At 35.2% G+C, this 13,884-nt stretch overlaps 15 annotated features.

Annotated features, from left to right (window-relative positions):
• Positions 1-1,689: part of a mobile genetic element that runs on past the window's edge.
• Positions 1-2,021: part of a mobile genetic element that runs on past the window's edge.
• Positions 74-225: a mobile genetic element.
• Positions 500-723: a mobile genetic element.
• Positions 1,512-2,021: a long terminal repeat.
• Positions 1,690-1,728: a tandem repeat.
• Positions 1,729-2,069: a mobile genetic element.
• Positions 2,022-2,025: a direct repeat.
• Positions 2,026-2,967: a mobile genetic element.
• Positions 2,942-2,945: a direct repeat.
• Positions 2,946-3,218: a long terminal repeat.
• Positions 2,946-13,884: part of a mobile genetic element that runs on past the window's edge.
• Positions 2,968-12,080: a mobile genetic element.
• Positions 12,092-13,884: part of a dispersed repeat that runs on past the window's edge.
• Positions 13,146-13,197: a tandem repeat.

Below are 13,884 nucleotides of genomic sequence, written 5' to 3'. Positions count from 1 at the left end.
ACAGCTTATATAAGTGTTCCTAGATTAACATATAAGGCATTACAGCATACCTAAATTAATTATTAGCAATTAAGACAAGCTCTTTACGTTAAATTACTGGACTACGCTCCTAGCAGCTATTGGTACTAAGAAGAAGCTTTCTACAGCCTACCACCTGCAGACGGATAGACAAACTAAAAGAACAAATCAGACCATAGAAACATATCTACAGATTTACAGCAACCAGTAGCAAGACAACTAGGTTTTGCTGTTACCTATAGCACAGATTGCGTATAATAACAAATTATTAGAAGTAATAGGAGAATTACTGTTCTTCCTGAATTACAGGATGCACCTAAATCTCTTTACCAGAAGTCTGGACACGCTAATTCAGACCAAATTAGCAATATCCTTAGTAGTAAGACTAAAGGAAGTGCATAAAAAGGCACTAGAAAATATTAGTAAGGCTTAAGAACAAGCAATCTTATATATTAACTAGAAAAGAAAAACAGCACCTTAGCTAAAAGAGGGGGATAAAGTCTATCTCCTTACAAAAAACCTTCGCACACAAAGACTAACAAAAAAACTAGACTATGTTAAAGTTAGACCCTTTTTTATTTCTAAGCAGATAAGCCTAGTTAACTATAGACTTAATCTGCTAAAGGATGCAAAGATCTACCTAGTGTTCCACATATCTCTATTAGAACCAGCCAACCCTAGAACGCCTATCCAGGAGAACTTCCATTATTAAGCCAACAGCGAAGATAAATAGGAAGTTAAAACAATAATAACATATTAAGGGAATAGTGCCAGGCGCAGATATCTAGTTAAATAGTTAGGTTACCCTAACTTAGAAAACACATAGGAACTACAAACAAACCTTAGGAACTGCCTGCTGTTGTTAAAGGAATATAAGGAAGCTAATTAGATAGGGCTACGTCGTCCTCCCAGTACTCCAGAGGCTGGCCGTCAAAGGCGCTCTAGGTACTAGGTAACAACTTAAGAGCAAGACCACCTTATATAACACCATTAAACAATACAGTTTTAGCATCTAGCTACTTTTACTCCTCTATGCTTTACTCTTCTACTGTAATAGCCTCCTCTACTTAGTAATCTAATAAATCTATTTATTGTTATAACTGCTCCTTACGCGTATAAGCTACACGCAAGTCTTCTATAGCTTTTTTAGATATTTAAAGTTCTTTAGTTTGCGCTTTATAACTTTCCTTTATGCGCAAGCGCAATTTCTCTTTCTTAGACGCTAGTTAGGTAAACTTAGATTAAGTCACCTTTATGTTACAACGTTGCCTAAGGTAAACGCACTTGCTGCACTTTCTAGATTAAATATAAACCTTATATACGCAGTTGTGCTTTATATAAGTTTTATATTTCTGCACTATAATTTCTCTAAAGGACTTAACAAATTTATATAGGTAATAACAGCAAGCTAAACTTAAGATAGTTAGTTGTTTTGGCATTATTAAAACTGCCTACTAATTAAGGACAGGCCCTGCGTTATATAAATAAGCTTAAGAGACTAAGCTAAGACAGAAGGGGGATAGTGTTATAATCCACAGAACACAGGAAGGATGTAAACTAATTACAGCAAATAGGGTATAGTAATTACAACAAGTTATTAGGTTTAGTATAAGCAAACATGACAGTGTTAGCACTTAGTAAGATACTAAAGATTACATAATATAATTAGGCTTAGTATAATTAGTACAATTAGTAATTAGTATAATTAGTGCTTAGGGTGATTAGAGGATTCCTAACACTAATCAGTCTGTATTACTACTACTATTATTAAAGTATATAGTTAGTAGAAACATAACCCTTATAGTTTATGTTTAACCTTATTAATTAAGTTTGTCTTTAGAATCTTAACTGCTCTTGAACTAGACAGTCTACTCTGTACTATTCATTGCACCCTATCTTCACAAGCTTTGCTTAGTTGATAACCCTTACCGATCCAGTAACCGTACTCATCCCCAAGAACCAATAGAATCAGTGCTTACGGTCTTTGACTAAAGTACAACTTCAACACTATGTTCTAGGCCTAGTTCTGCATAATACAGCAGTAGTAGTTAACCTTATAGTTATTATTGTTATCTACCTTATCTACCTTAATAGTGCTGCTACGCGTTAGCTGTAATATCTTCTTAAAGTTATAGTAGGGCATGTGCAGCTCTATAATAGATAGTAAGTAGTAATAGCAGGTAAATAAGCGCAGCTCTATAGGGGAGGAGGAATAGTAATAGTATAGGGGTATAGGCAACTCTATAAGGAAGGGAGTGTAGTAATAGCGCAGGGGTGTAGGCAACTTAACAGGGGAAGGAGAGTAGTAATAGCAGGGAGGTAAGCAGAGCTAACAGACAGATAAGCAATGCTTATTAGAGGAGTTAGAGTAGTAGTAGTAGGATAAGCAGGATAGCAGAGCGTACTCTAAGCAGCAGTAGAGCGTAGTAAGTAGGCGCTTAACTTAGTTAATAGTATCTTTTAGATTAAGTTAGCTATATACCTAATATAGGCAGAAAAACTTATAGTAGTATAGGCCTAGACTGCCTCTATCTAGTTTATGCGCTTAGTTTAGGACTAGAAGGCTAACCCTATAGCAGCTATAAACTACTAGAGGTAGGTATTAAGCTAGTTACTGCTATAACGCCTAGACAACAGCGTAGCAGGTAGGGTAACCTAGGTACTAGGCTTAGTAGGGGCATAGGCAGCGTAAGAGGTAGTTAGCTGCTTTGCTAGCATAGGGTTAGCTAGGGCTAAGTTAAGGGCAGCCTTGTACACCTGCTAATGCTTATATTAGGTGCCTAATAAGACTGTTATGTTAGAAAGGAAGACCTATAGGGGTGCTAAGGGGGTAACTTACAGTAGAAGATAGGCTAATGCCCTTAGTTAGCCTTATTAGCGCCTATACCCTAGGTGCTAGGCATCTTAATATAGGCGTTACTAGCACTTACTAATACCTTAACTACTATTGTTCCAGTATAAGTATCGAAGCATCTCGTTAGCAGGCACATTAGGAAGGATACTTATCATCATCATTGTTAAGGGTTAAAGAGATAAGTAATACAGTAGTTGAATTCTATAAGTAAGTGTTACCAGTTATTGTCGTAGGGTCTCTCCTTAACAGTTCCTGTTAAGGTCTCTTATACCCCTCTGCCAGCCAGATTACGTACACTAGCTAAGCATCCTAGTTCTTACTAAGGAAGTTACTGTGTGCACCAGCATAAACCTCCCCCCCCTAAGAGCTTAGCCCTATTAAGCAAATAAATTAAGTTAAAACTAAACTCTAAACTAATCACTAACCCCCCTTATTACTCCGCTCGTTCCTTTCCCTTACCACCTCCCTGTTTCTGCAATCTTGTTAAGGCCCTAGTTTCCTAAGTAGGTTGTTAACTAGAGTCTCCTAATAGCTTAGCGGTAGGAGAGTCTAGTACGTGTCTTAATAAACCCTAGTCTAAGGCACTGCCTAATTCGTATGTCATCTAGGTAATGGCCTCTGTTACTTTAATAGTTAGACTATTAAACAACTTATTAAGAGCACCCCCCTGTGTATGCTGTCTGTCCTATAACTCCTATCCTTTCTTATGTTCTAGTACTACACCTTTGTTAGTAAAGAAGGATTAATTAGGGATACCTAACTCTTTATTAGCCCTAAAGCAATGCTTCTTACACATCTTTACCTACTGCTAATGCCTTTTTACTATAGCAACGTTGTTATCCCTACTCTTCTAAAGAAACTTTATAAGCTCCTTGTTATTAAGACTAAAAACACGGAGTATCTCTTGCTAGACTAGGTAAGAGTTGTACTAAGCCTGGTAATAGATAGCTTTAGAAATCTAGAAAGAGAAAGTTAGCGCTATGTCTGCTAGGAAAGCATAAGGAGCACTACTATACTTGTTTAAATAACCTAACAGTAATAAGGGTCCTAGCGTAAGCATCTAATAAGAGCTAGCAATGTCCTTGTATAATCCTATCTCTAGAATCTCTATAGTTTCTCTGTCCTCTGTAACTAGCACGTACTAAGGGAGTATAGTTCAGCGCCTTATTGTGGATAGTCTAGTAGACCTATATAGCAGTGCTGGGTAGAAGATCCTAACGTCCCTATACTTGCAAGGATACTTCTTCTACTTAGCACCTACTGCGTCTTATGCTAACTTAGGGTAGTTAACTGTATCTACCTACCCCTTAATATAACTATTATATTGTTTAATTCTGTTATCTTTCCTCTAAGCTAAGTATTCTAGAACTAAATTATAGAAGCCTTTTAGAGTAATAGTACAGTTGTCTGTATCTTTATTGTTAAAGGATTCTAAGCCCTGTATTATGTCTATTCCTCTACCTAACTCTATAGTGTTATAGAGGTTACAATCTACATACTTAAAGAACGTCTAATCTCTAGGCTTAGTGTATTTAGTGTAGTATAGGTAGGGGATTAAGTTAGTTTGTTAATAGAGTACTGCATAGTAAAGCTAGTACTGCAGATTACCCCTTACTAGCTGTTAGATAACAGAGTAGTACATAATCCTACACTACCCTAGGTTGCTTTTACTATACTTTATACAAGTATAATAGTTATATATATTAAAGTATTTATCTACTATTTTCTAGAGTTCTAGATTGTTTTAAAATATAGAGGCAAACACAGAGACTACAATAGTGCCCTTCTAGTTTAGACTGTCTGCCTTAGCTTAAAAATGTTAAGATAGGTGCTTAGAGATAAAGTCACTCTAGTTAAGGTTAAGTACTGTAGGAACTAAACGGAATTAATAGGACTGTAGACTATCCATCGTGTTTAGTGCACAGAGCTGTTTTTAAAACAGGATCCTAGTTTTTAGGTTACTCTTCTACTTTCCCTAGCTAGTCTTATTCTTGTGCATTAGCATAAGCAGGTTAGATATTATAGTAGTGTTAAGAGTGCAGACTAGTAAGCTAAGTTTACTAGCAGTGTACTAGAAATAGGGAAAGTAAACTTATAACAGGTTAACTGTGTAGTAGGTAATTATTCTTCTACTAGCACCTTCCTTCTTTTAAGTTTCTCCTCCCTTACAGCACTCTTAGACCTATGCATCTAGGAGCTTCACACGCTCTAGATCCTTAAGGAGCTTCTAACTAATCTTTATGCAGAGGAGAATAAAGGCAGATTAGCTATTAGTGTATTTGCACTTAGCGCTATCCTAGATATTATTTATTATGTCTTTACTAATCTCTGCGTCTTCCTGCATAGACCAAACGTCTAATATTAATAGGTAGTTAACTTTAGGGATTATAACGTCTTAAAATAATCTGAATTCTAATAGCCTAATTAACGATTGTTCCCTAGTCTAAGGGTCCTCTGGCACTAAAGTGACGGAGCTGAATTGCATTCCCCTAGACTGTTAGTGCTCCTAAATTGCATCTATTGTGCGGCGCTGCTTTCCTGTTTTGTTAACACCTAACTTAAAGGCTATCTAGTTAAGGTTGTCAGGTGTTGCAGACAACAGGTCCCTTTAGTGTTCTTATTTAATACTTTTAATAACATCCTTAGGGAATTTGTTACCTGTTAGGAATGGCTTTGTATTAGTCTATAGCCTTATTAGAGTAAGGGATAATCCTCTTAGGGAAACACTTAATCAGCCTGCGGTCCTTATGCTTGTTGCTGGCTTAGTAAGTAACTATAACCTAGATAGTAATGCTAAAGGGGCTAGTGTCTAAACTCTGTTAAGAATGTACTCTAGCGCTGCTTGTATTAGTGTAAGGAAGTTCTTAGAGCTAAACCTTATAGCATTTAATACTACCTACTCCTAAGTAATCCTTTCTTTTAGCAAGTAGGGTGTCCTAACACCTTTTAGGTTAAAGATTAGTGCTAGTGGTTAGGTCTTCTACAGTATAAGTGCTTACATCTACTATTAGTATGTTTTTAAAGTTAGGTCCCTAGTTAGGCACACGTTCTACTCTGTTGCTTTTAGCTTAGGTACGCCTTTACCTAGTACTTTTACTTTTACTATAAGTAGGTAGGTCTTGTTGTTTAGGTGTGTAACAAAGTTTATTGTTTCCTACTAGAGCATAGTAAGGGCTTAGTAGACTGTATTCCAGTTACTTAAGTTACAGAACTTGTCCCTTCTCTTTTGTAGCATAGATAGGCGTTAGTAAATTTTTAAGTTAATAAACTTAGCAAGATTATTAGCGTTAATTTAGTAGACATAGTATGTAATTAAGTTAAGTGTTGTATACTCTATAGCAGACTGTAGATAGTATAATGTTACCACGTTTACTCGAATATTTTTGCTATTCTTATTTTTACAAATATACTTTATAGCTTATACTATATCTGTTATCTTCCTCTAGTTGTAGTCTGTTGCTAATTAGATTGCTAGGTATTAACTATTAAAGTTGCTTATGCCTCTGTATTGTGCAACTAGGTTTAGGGTTTACTAGATAATGTCTGATATTAAGTGTATTATAGCTGCTAATTTGTTAAACTTAGTAACTGCTACACTTATCTAGAAGTTAAGCCTTTCCCTTTGCGCCTGTAGCTCTCCTTAAGTAATCTCTATTATAAACTAGCTAACTATAGATCCCTCTATGTATAGCATTAGGATATTAGCAACCTTAGTAATGTCCTTACTCTTAATAGCCTTTAAGACTAATAACTACCGCACTACCTCTTCTCCTAGTTCTAGCTCTTTCTGTGCAATTGCCCTTTGCTGTAACATTATAAACTTTGTGTATAGTTAAGTAGATATAAAGAAGTTACAAGCTAATGTTGTAAGGGAGAGAGTTAGAAGTAATAGGGTAGCTCTGCTTTAAGAGTGTCCTAGGCAGCTGTAGGCCCGCTTTTCTTCCAAACTTTTACTTGCTGTTTGTGTTTTTTACTTACTGTTTATAGTTTTACTTACTTACTTTTACTTGCTATAATTATTAATTATTTATAAACAGTTGTTTTAGTTACAAGCTGTTAGCTTGCACCTTTCTCTATACTTAGTAAGTACCTAGGCTAAGTTACTTTTACTAGCGTTAAGTTTCAGCTAATTAGGAGTTAACTAGTAAGACCTAGCAACTGCTGATTAGCTTTTAGCTTTAGTAGTTAGGACGTTACCCCCCTATCTTCAGCAGTCCGTCCTATAGACTGCACTGCTATTCCTTATTATTAGAGTCTTAATTAGATAAGTTATTATATATTTTATATTACTGTCTTTTATACTGTATAAGAGGTTAAGGGTAGATTTTAATGCTTAGTAAATTGCAACTAGTAGGTATTCTTCCCTTGCCTGCTAGAATAGGGGTGCTTAAATTCTTAGCAGCCTTGTTTTGTCTGCTCTGTAGAAACATGTCCTTATAGTTTTAATTCTAGGAATCTTCTCTCTATACCTTTATAAGTCCCCCTCTCTTCTAACTAAATATCCTCTAGTAAACGCTTACAGAACTTCTTTATTCTCTACCCTAGTACTGTATGTAGCATGCTAGTCCTGTTAAGGTCTTTAAGCAAATAGGTGCCCCTGTCTAGCTGCGTTCTGTTAAGTGACACTTAGTATGGCCTAAGCTACTTCTTTCTTAACTTCCTATCTCTAGACATGTTAATTTCTCCCACTAAGTCCTACAGTAGAACTAGGTCTCTAGGGTTAATCTGCTTATGCCAAACTTTGTTGTTATTGTCCTAATATTCCTTTTTTAACGCTCTTAGTTAATTAGTTGTGCTAACTGCATCTTTTAGGAACTAATCCTAGAGATCTAACTACATAGCCCTAATTGCGAGTAGTTAAGCCCTGTTCTTAACCTTCTAGAATGGTAGTGTTTGCCATGTTGGTAGTAACAGTTTAATTAGAAGAACTAGGTTCTAGCTAGTAATAAGTTAATATGCTAAGTATCCTATAGCATGTATAGAGATCCTGTTAGCTAAGAGCACTATTAGGAGGTTATCTACCTATAACCCCTTAAGCTTTATAAGTGCGTTAACAATAGGTTTATGTCTACCCTTTACTTTTCCTATTACTTAAGGGTTGTGTGCAGATGCCTGTACCCTCTTAATCCTGTAGATTAAAGTAAGCCTCTTAACTACTTTAGTAAAGTCTAGTCTGCTGTTAACTATAAGTCTTCTTATAGTGCTCTACCTACAGACAATGTCTTTATATAGGAACTTTGCTACTGTTAATAACTTATTATTATAAAGCGCCCTTGCCTCTATCTACCTACTTAAGTATTCTCTAGCTGCAACCAGGTACTAGAAGCCTCTGCTTATTAGCATGTGCATAACGTTAACAGTAACTAACTCCTACAGTACATAGGAGTAGGTACTAGTTAGCATATCCTTTATAATCTTAGTTGCTCTAAGTTAGCACTTCTTACACGTAGAGATTTTTCTCTTAACACTTCTATACATATTAAGCTAGTAGTATTATTAAGAGACTATAGAGAACACTACGTTTATGCCCCTATAACTAATAGTTTAGTAGATATCCTATATAACTGCAGTTTAGATATCTATATTGTTAACTACACGCCTAATAGCAATATTCCTTAATGTTTTTTAGAATAAGTAGCTGTCCCTCTTAAAGAAGTTTATAGCTCTCTTCTTCTAAGCCCTATACTCTTTCCTGCTTAACCTAACTAGGGTCTTTAGGGAGTATAGAAAAACAGCAATGTCCTCTAATTCCTAGGAGTATTCCTGTCTTAGAATCTAGGTAGTCCCTGTGTCAACCTGGTCACCTAACTCCACGTTTGCTATTAGGTTTTTAACAAACTCTTTAACGTCAGATTTAGGTTTGTCTAGGTTCTCCTACCCCTCTAGCTTTAGGTATCTTAATAGTGCGTCTGCAACTATATTCTTCTTTCCTGGTACATAGCGTATTTTAAAGTCCTAGAGTAGAATTGCAGTAAGCTACCTGTTTATAACTAAGCCTAGAAGGTCTAACAATAACCTGTTTAGCTAGGTAATTAATATTTAGGTGTTAGTCTTAATAATAAAGTGTATACTATATAGCTATATCCTAAACTTCTTAAGTGCCTAAACAACTACCTTATATTTAAGCTTTGTTAAGTACTACCTACTTTCTGCCTTAGACTAGACAGTGCTTTTGAATCTGCATAGGTGTTGTTTTCTGTCTAGGCCTATTTGTTTAAGGTATGCTCCTGCGCCTTTATTACTTACATTAACTAAGAGAAACACTAAACTAGGATTTTTATAAGATATTGTTATAAGCGCAGGTATGTTAATAATGTGCTCTTTTAGGAGTAACATTAAGCTCTGTTCTGCGTTGCCCTATTGCTATACTGCGTTATTCTTTAATAACTAGAATAGTGGCTTTACTTTTAAGGCGAATAAGGGTATCTAGATATAGTAGTAAACCACAATTCCTATAAACATCTAGACCTCCTTTAGGTTCTAACACTCTAGCTAATTTGCAATTTTGTTAACTTTCTTTTGTGCTAGATATTGTCCTTCTGCTAAAACTTTATAGCTAACTACCCCTAATTAATTGTGTCCCTAGTAGCATTTAAGCCCTAACACTGTTCCTTTAGCTCTTTCTTTGTCTGTAAGGACCCTATCTAGTTACCAGATGTACTTAAGCATATATCGCCTAACACTAGGTAACACCTCCTTACTATTATAATCTGTCTTTAGGCTACTGCTAGTAACGTTGTTAAGGAAAGGAAGTGTATCTAGCTAGTAATCCTTAAGAATCTTTGTTATAATTCTTTAGAAGACAGCTACTAAGTTAGTAGCCCCTTAAACTAGGGTATATAATTATAAAAGGCTAATTAGCGTTATAACTGCTGTTATATCTCTACTATCTTTATACAGTGTTATCTAGTTATAACTAGAAAAGAAGTATATAAGTAATATAATCTTATAGCTAGTAAACCTCTTAGAGAACTTATTTATAGTTAGAGGGGTTCCTGTATCTTAAATAGAGACCCTGTTTATATATTAAGCGTTATTAATAAACTAGAATCTACTGTCTTTCTTAGACACTAAATGCTATAGGTTTCTATATTAGCTGTTGCATCGCTTAAGTGTTCCTTGTTCTAATCTTTTATTTAACATCTTAATAAGTTCCCCTTCTAGACTTCTTATAATAGGGAAGGTCTTAACCTGCTAAGCTTTGTGTAGGATTGTCCTAATCTAGTATAGAGGAGAAACCTCCTTCTAAATCTGCCTAGATTTAGAAAAAGTAAAAGCTATAGCTGCTTCTCTGTTTAGGATTATTTCCTTAAAGAGTGCTATCTCTGCTAGGAATAGAGTATTGCCAAACTTCTAATCTTTCATTCTCTAGGGAGTAAGCCTTTTTCCTCTTAGGAACAGGGCATATTACCTTTTAAATAAGTAATTAAAAGGCCTAATGTTGTGTAGCCTTAAACTAAGTATTAGCTGCTGTTGTTTATATGCAACTCTTTTCTAGTCTTCCTAACTAAGTTGTATCGGTTTATTAGGTTATAGATTATTAACAGGTTAAACCTTTACCCCTACTTGTTTGTAGAGTGTGTTAACTTCTTAGTTTTTAACTATGTTATACTAACCTCTTGTCCTTAATAATTGTAAGTTTATTTAGGATAGTAAGATAAGGAAGTCCTTATCCGCATGTACCTGCCTAGGGTCCCCTCCCTTAGAGATCTATTAGAGGCTGCTGGCATCGTTCTGTGTAAAGATAAAACTACTTAGGCCTTTTAAGATTTCTAAATCTATAGTTGTACGTAGGAAGTAGTAGTTTACTTCTACTAAGTAACAGAACTTTAGTGTTGTTAGGTCTTTACTAGTATTAGAACATTCTAGCCTAATTAAGAAGTTCCCCTAACTTTTCTCTTATCCTGGTTATGCTTAACTAGGGTGGAGTAGTAAGGAGATAGGTCTGATGCAATAAAAGTAGAGTTCCTCCTACTGTTATTAGACATAATATAGCATGTAGTCCTTCTAAAAACGTTGTACTATATAGCTAGTCTTACTAATAAGTACTATAGCGTTCTAAGGATAACTAATCTTATTAGGTTCCTTATAAGTCTAAAGTGCGTTAAGGTTGTAACTTCTCTAATCTAGACTAGGACATTCTACAACGTTCTAACAAATAGATCTATGCTACTATTAGCCGTAATAACGCCCTGCTCTTTTCCTATTAGGTGTGTTATTTGTTTGTACACCATTCCTAGCGCTTAAGAAGCACTAAACCTTATTAAATTCATCTAAGCTCTAGTGTTAATTAAGTAGCTAACCGCATGCAATCTAATATAAGCCTAGTATGTTAGTAAATCTTAGTGCACTAGCTTCTCTAACCTAGTAGTTTCTATAGTTTTAACTAGCTTATTTAGAGGATCTTTATTATCCTATGTATCGCTGTGTACTTCTACTTAGTAGCTCCTACAAGCATTCCTCTCTAATCTAACGTTAAAGCATTAAGCCCTACTGTTCTTAATTGTGGGGTAATTTTCGCTAAAATTAGCGCTAGTGCAGACCCTTATAATTTCTGGCTAATCAGCAGTTAACTAGTAAGACCTGTTAACTCCTAATTAGCTTAAACCCCTAGCCCCTAGGACCGCTACGTTAACGCTCCTGCTAACTACTAGGTTAGTGTCTAACTCCTTTATAAGCTTCTAGAACATTGCTTAGATATAACCCTAGGAGACTAAGTCTCTAACAGTAATCCCTTGTACTTCTTAACAAAGAATTGCAGTTAGAATCTTGTTTTTAGATAGTTTAAGTAAGTCTGCCATCCTGTTGTCCAAGCTAGTTATTAAATACCTCCTCTTTTACTAATTTAATAGTAGAATAGTTTCTAATACCTTCTCTTATAATAGTAGTTTAATAATAGCATATAGCTAACTGTAAGGCTAACTAGCAAAAGGTATTATTTACTTACTCTCTATTAGTAAAGGGCTTAACCCTAACAAGTCTTTAATATCTACTACTAACTTATCTCTAGCATTATTGTATGCTTGCTTAACTGTAGCTTATTAAAATGTTAAAGGTCTTTCTTTCCTAACTACAGCTCTCTAAGCTCTTTCTAGGACAGTATCTACTTAGTGGTCGCGTGCCTTATCTAACCTAGTTGCTGCGTTTAAGGAGGAGCTATCTTTAATGTTATATGCCCCTAGTATAATGTCCCTGTTATTAATATAATTAAGACTATAAACTTTGTAATAGTCCTTGTTAAGGATTTAGAAGTTCTAAAAAGAGTGCAATAACTCATAGTCTGGCTTGTAATTATCTATTGTGGTTAGTGCGCTAATACTCCTAATAATCTTTTCCTGTATATCTAGGCCTGGCCTAGATCCATACATTACCCCTCTAGGCCTAGAGTCTACACCTTTAAATAGATTAGGCTTAACTGCAGAGGCTGGCTAGTCCAGGACATCCTGTAAAACTTTAAAGTACTCTTAAATCTTCTGTTTTAACTAATTGAGTTAATAAGTAGGTAGGACAGATCCTTAGATAGGTTTAATTTAATAGTAAGCAGGACCAAAGTAGTATCTGCGTTAACTGTCTTAGTTAAGTTAAAAACTGCACTACCCTATATAGGTAAGTGCTCTGTATAATTCACACTTATAGGCTTAGTAGTTTAGCTCTCTATATATGTTACAAGAGTTACTATACTCTCTTCCTTAAGAGTAATTTACTTCTTATCTTAGGTTAACTTTCCTAGGTGCGTTAGTAATGTAAGAGCTATTGTTCCTTTCCTAGGTAGCACTAGCTCTAGTTACTTAAGAAATAAAGTAAGCGTAATTAGTAGGAGACTAAAGGATCTCTCTTATCTGATTATTAGAGTTTATAAGGGTGCTAACCTCTACTAGGGATAGCTTCTATCTGCCTATTACCTAGACAAGCTCTTTAACGTCTTTATTAACACTAGGAGGTAGAGGTGTTTTACTCTTACTACCCTAACTAGCTAGTTAATCCTTAGCCTAGGTAACAATAGACTTAGCGATTTAGCTCCTTAGTGCTGTTTATAAGGCGCTGGGTTTCCTTAGTATGTTTATTATCCCTTCTAAGCGCTAATTCCTTTAAGCCTTAGCGCTGCTTATACATCCTTTTTATAAAATTGTATATATTATTAAGTATAAATAAAGATTAATCCTTTATGTCTAGTCTGTTTTGCATGTTAAAGAGGATAAGGTCCTTATTAACCTTTAGCAGTCCTAAGAAGAAGTAGTATCCTTCCTTAGAGGTTAGAATTTAATTATTCTTCTAATATATATTACTATATACTATAAAGTTAGTATAGTAGTATAATAGTCTAGGGAAGGCTTAAGAGGTTTCTTTAATATAAGCTTTAAGGAATGCTTAATTGCCTATGCGTTAAGCAGTGTCCTAGTCTTTCTAGTAATCCTTTATAGCAATCTAAAGATTAACCTAGTTGTCTAAAGCGTATAGTTTTAGGCGTTTAATAAACCTCCTATAGTAATTATAGCAGTAGTTAGGGAGGACCCTAACCTTCTACTTGTTACTTAACCCTCTGTTTTCTGCTATCTGGTTATAGTTATTAAGGAACTCTATAACCTCCTTTCTATTAAAGGATAGTTAATTAGACCTTCCCTTTATTAGAATAACAACCTAACAGCTGTTTCCTGTTAGGGAATACAGTGTCTCTATAGAGTCTAAAGGGTTATCTATAGTAGTGTACATTAATCCTTAGTAGTCTGTTATATTAAGAAGATAATAGTTTCTTATAATTAGAATAATCTTAATTGCTCTGTCTGTTAGAGCAGCTTAGTCCCTGTCTTTTATGTTCCTCTTGTCCTAAGTCTAGAGGAATAGGGCCAAGCAGATCCTAAGGAATAGGGCTAAGTAGAACTGTGCGGATAATGTATATAATAAGTATTAGAAATTAGGCTAAGATAGCCCCTTAGCTAAGGCTTCTCTAGGTTAACTAGATGCCCGCTTTGTTTTAAACTTGTTTTTCTTGTTTTCTAAATAATAGGTCTGAT

Source organism: Ascochyta rabiei, chromosome 16 (assembly GCF_004011695.2).
Source record: "Ascochyta rabiei chromosome 16, complete sequence".
NCBI lineage: Eukaryota > Fungi > Ascomycota > Dothideomycetes > Pleosporales > Didymellaceae > Ascochyta > Ascochyta rabiei.
The sequence above is the reverse complement of the archived record's forward strand: the minus strand, read 5'-3'. Positions and strand labels throughout refer to the sequence as shown.